The sequence below is a fragment of the Oratosquilla oratoria genome, chromosome 30 (assembly GCF_046742065.1).
Source record: "Oratosquilla oratoria isolate Oo_2021 chromosome 30, ASM4674206v1, whole genome shotgun sequence".
NCBI classification, from domain to species: domain Eukaryota; kingdom Metazoa; phylum Arthropoda; class Malacostraca; order Stomatopoda; family Squillidae; genus Oratosquilla; species Oratosquilla oratoria.
Window position 1 is genome coordinate 36,013,334 of NC_134806.1, and position 6,898 is coordinate 36,020,231.

Below are 6,898 nucleotides of genomic sequence, written 5' to 3' on the forward strand. Positions count from 1 at the left end.
TGTCTTAGTATAGTCTTCTTCACATCTTTTCGATTTCTTTTTAATACGTCAACTTACCATCACTCTTCAGTTCATTTCCTCTCCATTTGATTGTGATTAGACTATTTTATTCAACTTTTTCTCTTACCTCAGTATTCTCCAGCTCCCTTCATTTCTTCCTCCTCCTCTTAGACTTCTCCTTTCTCCTCCTAGTTCTTCTTTTCCTCTTGTACTTCCTCTTCCTCCTCCTTGTTTACACTCTCTCTTCCCCTTCCTCTTTGTCTTCGCTTCCTCTTTCTCCTACCAATATTCCTTGTCTTCCCTATTTTCCTCCCGGTCCTTATTTTCATCCTCCTTTCCCCCCTTTCATTTATTCCCCCACGGTTCAACTTTCTTTTCTTCCTCCTCCTCCTCCTCCTCCTCCTCTCCTTTTCTCCTCCTCCTCCTCCTCCTCTTTCTCCTCCTCCTCCTCCTCCCACTCCTCCTCCTGTTCCTCCTCCTCCTCCTGCCCCTTCTCTTCCTCTTCCTCCTCCTCCCACTCCTCCTACTGCTCCTCCTCCTTCTGCTCCTCCTCCTCTTGCTTCTCTTCCTCCTCCTCCTCATTTTCCTTCTCCATCTCCTCCTCCTTCTGCGCCTCCTCCTCCTCATGGTCCTATTCCTCCTCTTCCTTACTATCCTTCCATTCCTCCTATTTTTCCCTTCCACTTTCTTTTCCTCCACGTAATCTTTTCTTTCCAATTCCTGTTCTTCCCCTTCTCCTTTTCTTGATCTTCCTCCTCCTCTCCATACTCTTCCTCTTCTTTTTCCTCTCATTTCTTTTCCCCACACATTTACTCATTTCCCTCCATCTCTAAATCATCTCCATTTTCTAATGTTTCTCAACTTAGACCTGACATATTTATTTTTTCTTTATCTTGAACTGATTTGATTTAACTTTATTTCATTTTGTTTTTGTTTTATTTGATTTGATGTGATTTTTATATTATCTCTATTCTATATAATTAAATTTTGTTTCATTTGATTCAAATATTTTTCTTTTATTTCAGTTAATTTTATTTTATTCTATTTTTATTTCATTCTATTCTAATTTAATTTATTTTGTTATTCTATCTTATCTCATTTTCATTTCATTTGATTTTATTTCATTCTATACTGTTCTATCTTATTTCATTCTAATATATTTTCTTTTCTTCTATTTTATTTTATCTATCCATTTATTTATTATCTATTTTATTTGTTTTTTTAATTATTATTACTATATATATGTATATGTATATATATATATATACATATATATATATACATATATATATATATATATATACATATTCCCCTTTAGGGAACAACCTGAACAATGGTGGACATAGTATTTGCTTAGTTGTGGTTTCGAATCCTGCACACCTCTCCAACTCCCACCAGTAACTCTTACCTTCACCAACAGATAGTAGTTACCTGCCTCCTGACGTAGACGCCTTACCTTATTTTACATATTGCCTTCTTCAGACCTCCTCCTTCCCTTGGCCTTTTCCTTCTTTCGTTTTTTTCCATTCCCTTACGTTAATTTTTAGTTTACATGTATTAGGAACTTTCTAATATACTTAAAACAGAGGCAGAATGAAAATTAAAGAACAAGATTATTAATATATTGGTTTTTATCATTTCATTGACCAATTAATTAATTAATTGCCTGGTTTATATTTTGTTCTTATATATCTAGTTATATGTTCATTTGTTTTATTTTTTATTTGATTTGTATTTATTTGTTTATATATTTATTTATGTATTCAATTGTTTATATCTATTCTATTTATCTTTATCTTTGTTTAATTATTCACTACTATATTTTCACGTGTTTGTGTATTTTTTTCTTTACTATTTCCTCTACTTATCTAATTATTTAATGCAATTATTTTATTTTCAGAACACATTATTTTTAGGATATATTCTTCATGCTACAATGTATCTACTCACTTTTATTAAGTATCTTTATCTATTTATTCATTCATTTACTAATTTGTTTATTTGTTTATAATTATTCGTTTATCTATTCATATATTTTTTGTTTATGTATTTATAAATTTTCAAGGGCTCACATAACTCTATTGTTGTTATACGTATTAAATCTTGTATTTGTTTCGTTTCTTCTATACTCCTCTTTCAAGCAGTTTTGTACCTTCCGTCCTTCCTTCCTTCCTTCCTTCCTTTCTTGTTTATTCTTTCTTATTTGTTGATAATTATTCATTTATCTATTCATATATTTTTTGTTTATGTATTTATAAATTTTCAAGGGCTCACGTAACTCTGTTGTTGTTATACGTATTAAATCTTGTATTTGTTTTGTTTCTTCTTTGCGATTCTCCTCTTTCAAGCAGTTTTGTACCTTCCGTCCTTCCTTCCTTCCTTCCTTCCTTCCTTCCTTCCTTCCTTTCTTCCTTTCTTGTTTATTCTTTCTTTACTTTCCAGAAATCCTTTCCTGTTTTGCCTTTTCATCTGAATCCTCTCCCTTTCTCTCATAAATTCTCTCGCGCTATCTATAGTCCATTATTTTTCTCCTCTTATTCAGTCTGCGTCGCTTTGTCTTTTTCATATTCTTTACTCACATTCGTATTTGTCTCGTTATTCTGTATTCTCTTCTCTTTAGTGTTCTCTTTTTCAATCTCCTTCTCTTCTCTCATTTCTTTCATGTCCTTAACGTGAGATATTATTCTATATGTACTTCTTTATTAATAGCTTTGTCTATTTGTAAGTATTTTTTCCATTTCTCTTTCTTGAATTTCTCTTATGTTTTTCTCACTCTTTCCTTCTCACTACCTATCTCTCTCTTCTGGGTTTTTTTTTCTCCATCTTCGACCACCACCTCTTTTCCTCTCCGATTATTTTTCTCTCTCTCATTCTTGCACCATATCCTAACCATTCATTCTTATTCGTCCTCTCTCTCTCTCTCTCTCTCTCTCTCTCTCTCTCCCTCTCCCTCCCTCCCCCTATCTCTCTCTCTCTCTCTCTCTCTCTCTCTCTCTCTCTCTCTCTCTCTCTCTCTCTCTCTCTCTCTCTCTCTCTCTCTCTCTCTCTCTCTTTGTCTCTCCCTCTCTTCTCTTCTCTTCTTTTCTCTTCTCTGTCGTTTCGCTTTGATTGCTGGGGAGGATAATTTTTCTGTTCTCTTACATAACATCTATAATGCAAGTATTTTCTCATTGATTATGATCGTAGACTCTTCTTGCTTTATGAATTAATGATTCGTTAAGATTCTCCAATTTGGATCCTGTTTTCAGATCTCCCTTCTTGCTCACAGTGGCAAAAAATAGATCTGTTTTAAAATTCGCGATAGTGCGCAATTAGGCGAGATAAAAAAAAAGCGCTTCAGGGAGATCTGTTTAATGTATGTGTATATCGTTTGCGATTAATGTCTTTGGATTTTGGATTTTTGGATTTTGTCTTTATATAACCACGTATGTAATTGGAGGCTTTCTTTCAATCGGGGCGCGGGGAACGTCTTCTCCTGGCCGACTGACACCTTGAGGTAAAAAAGAAGAAAGAGAAGGATAAAGAAGAAAAAAGGGAAGATGAAGAAGGAGGAGGAGGAGAAGATGGGGAAGGAGGAGAGAGTAGCAAAGGCGTAGGAGAGGGGACAGAAGATAGTGAAGGAGGAGGAGAAGGGGAAGGAAAGGCGTAGGAGAAGGAGGAAGAAAAAGAAGTAAAAGGAGGGGGAAGAAGAAATATAATACAAAAGAAGAAATCGAAAAAGAATAATGAGAAGAAATGGAAAAATAAGAAGGAAGAAGGAATAAGGAAGTAGAACGAAGATGCAGAGGGAAAATGAACAACAACAACAACAACAACAACAACAACAACAACAACAACAACAACAACAACAACAACAACAACAACAACAACAACAACAACAATATATATATATATATACATATATATATATATATATATATATATATATATATATATATATATATGTGTGTGTATATATATACATTAAGGCTGCGTTCTTGCGTTGAATTACAAACTTCATACATACCGATGTGGTGTGGTAGAATTTGGTCTCGCCTCATGACTACATAGGCTCGTGCTTGATACTCAGCCGCAGCTAGTGATTACCACTTTCCATGTCCACCCTAGCACTTAGGACAAAGGTAATAACAGAACAGCTAGGTGCCTCCTGGTATAAACTTAACTTGGCTTGACAATCGCGTGAAATTGCGTAAAATCGCAATTGTACATACTCTAATCTGTTCATTTAAACTTAAAGATTTTTTTAATGAGGCAATACATTTGCTGTTTGATTATTTTTTCGTAATGTATTGTACATGAATATGAGTTAGAAAAAATCTCTATCTCCTATGGATATTGAACCACGATTTGATTTTGGTCTGCCAATAACTGACTTTGCCTTCTTCGATGCTCTTCTATTTCTATCCATCTATCTTCATCCATTCCTCTTCTATCCAGTTCTTCCATTACCCCGTCCATCCATCTTCTCCTGGAACGTCCTCGAAGACTTCTTCACAGTGCCATCCCCTCCATCACTCTCTTTGGAGATTCTTCTTCTTTACTTTCTAATCACATTTATTATCGTTTCTTGTGTTGCTATCGCCCTTAACTCCTTATTATGTCTTCGTCTCGAAATGTTGTCTTATTCGTCATGTTCTTTCTTTATTGTTCCTCTCCCCGTGTTTTAATGCAGTCATTATCTTAAGGAGTTTAGGAAAACCCCTATGGACCAGAGTCACTCCGTATTCTTTTGTGACTGGAGAATAATCTAAAAAAAAAAAAAAGTCTGATCAATTTTGACTTATGCTGGCCCTCCTTAAATTGTTCATTTACCACCTCCATGACTTAAGTTGTTCGGGACGACATTGTTTCCAAGGATAGAAGTGTTGTTTTTTCTTAGTAATATACTAACAATATTTATCCTAGTTCTGTTAGAATCTAATTTTTGCATACATTCAGATGAACATCTCAAATTATTGAATTAGAGAAACAAGTAGAATTAGTAACTTCAGAAATCATATATCTAATAATAATTATCATATAATATTAATTATAATATTAATATATATATATAATATACTGAATTTATCTATATATATACTTTTTAAACTAATCGAAAACACTATCGAATCATCGATGTTGTTTTTTTTCAATATCTTCTTATATTTTTTTTCGAATATAGTGCTTGTTTTATTTTTTAATATTATGTATGTAATTTTTTTTTTTTTTTTTTTTTTTTTTTATTTTCTTTAACCATGACCTTAAACCCTTTCAATTCTTAGTCCATTTTTTAATTTTTTATTTTTAGTTATGATTTTTTTTTTTTTTTTTCTTATTTTTTTTTCAATTTTTTTGATTTTATATTCGTTTTTCTCGAAAGTGGCACGTATTTTTTTTTATATCATCAATATATCTTCCTTCATATGATTTTCCGAATATACCACGCTCCAATATTGATTAATCTTCCATTATCTTGGTATGTAATTTGTGATGTATTCAGTCCAGACTTCCAAAAGATCCAACATCCATCTATCCATTGTATACTTTTTCTATATTATACAAATATTCTGATTTCCTCTTCAGATACAAATCATATTAATTTGATTTATATTCGTTCATCTTCTAGTGGCAGTTTTTCTTAATGGGATTGCCCAATGTATATATAATCTCTATATCGCTGTTTAATGTCACAATATTCTGTCATTAGATCTATATTTTTCAATTTAATTCCCTCTACCTCTGTCACTGATCCTTCGTGCTTTTCCATTACTAAGTAAGAAAGATGATATGACGTTTCTTTGCCTTGTGCCATTTTCTATTTCAATAAACTCTGCAAACCTTCTTATACTTTCTAGTCTGGCTTCTGTGAGAAAGTTTAATTAAACGCGTTTATTTTATTGGTACACTAAACTCGTTTAGAGTAAGCCAGTTACGTAGATAGTGACATACACCTATTTCAATTTTATAAATTGATGATAATCAACTTTATCATATTCTCAGTATTTCTTCGCTAATTGTTTAAGGCTACAATTTGTGTGTTTTGTTGATATTTACCTTGTGAAACTAAGTTGATAACCTCCTGCAATCAAGCTTATCTTCCTTTTTACAGATGCCTGTACTCGTTCCCTCATCTCAGCCTCAAATATTCTTTCAGTTCTCCAAAATTTTATCTATGAATTCAATTTTCTCTCCAGTACCCCTCCACCAAAGTTAATTAACTCGGTAGTGATGTTGTCCTTACCAGAGATTTTATTCTTATTACAAAATTTAATTCCTATTCTGTTTTTTCGTGTATAGGTTTAACACAGTAACATTCGTTCGTCCTAAAATCTTCGTTCATTAGATGATAAATTATGATAAATCTTAGCCTCATATTTCATCAAACGAAGAACCCGCTGCCCCACAGCAACTGGCATCGATCTTTGGGTCCTTTCATAGATCTGTCTAGGAAAAAAACATTAGACTGATTGTGTTTATTGTTTCTAATATTTATTGGGACTTGTATCAATATCAACAATCAGAATGTAAGTATAAAACGAGGAGGGTGATAATCGAATGAATAAGTTATAAGAAAAGCTGTTAAAGTTGACACTGAGGGACCTTGGGTCCAGTCAAAACACCGAGTATCAGCTCCTCAGGGCTGCACCTTACGGAGCTGCCTAATGTAGGCCATATGGTCTCTTGCAGTCTCCTTAATTCTTATGTTCTTATGTTCTTCTGATGGAGGAAATGGAGTTGATGGGTTTGAAGATGGGTCAATCTTGCAGGACCACCATGTATGTGACCTGTCTAGATCCCTTCATTTCATGAATTAGGAGTAGCCTTTTTAAGTCGTCTATATACAAATATTTCTATTGAAAAAGACATAATTCATTGAAATGAGCATTAATAACCAACAATCTGACAACATGAGAGGACG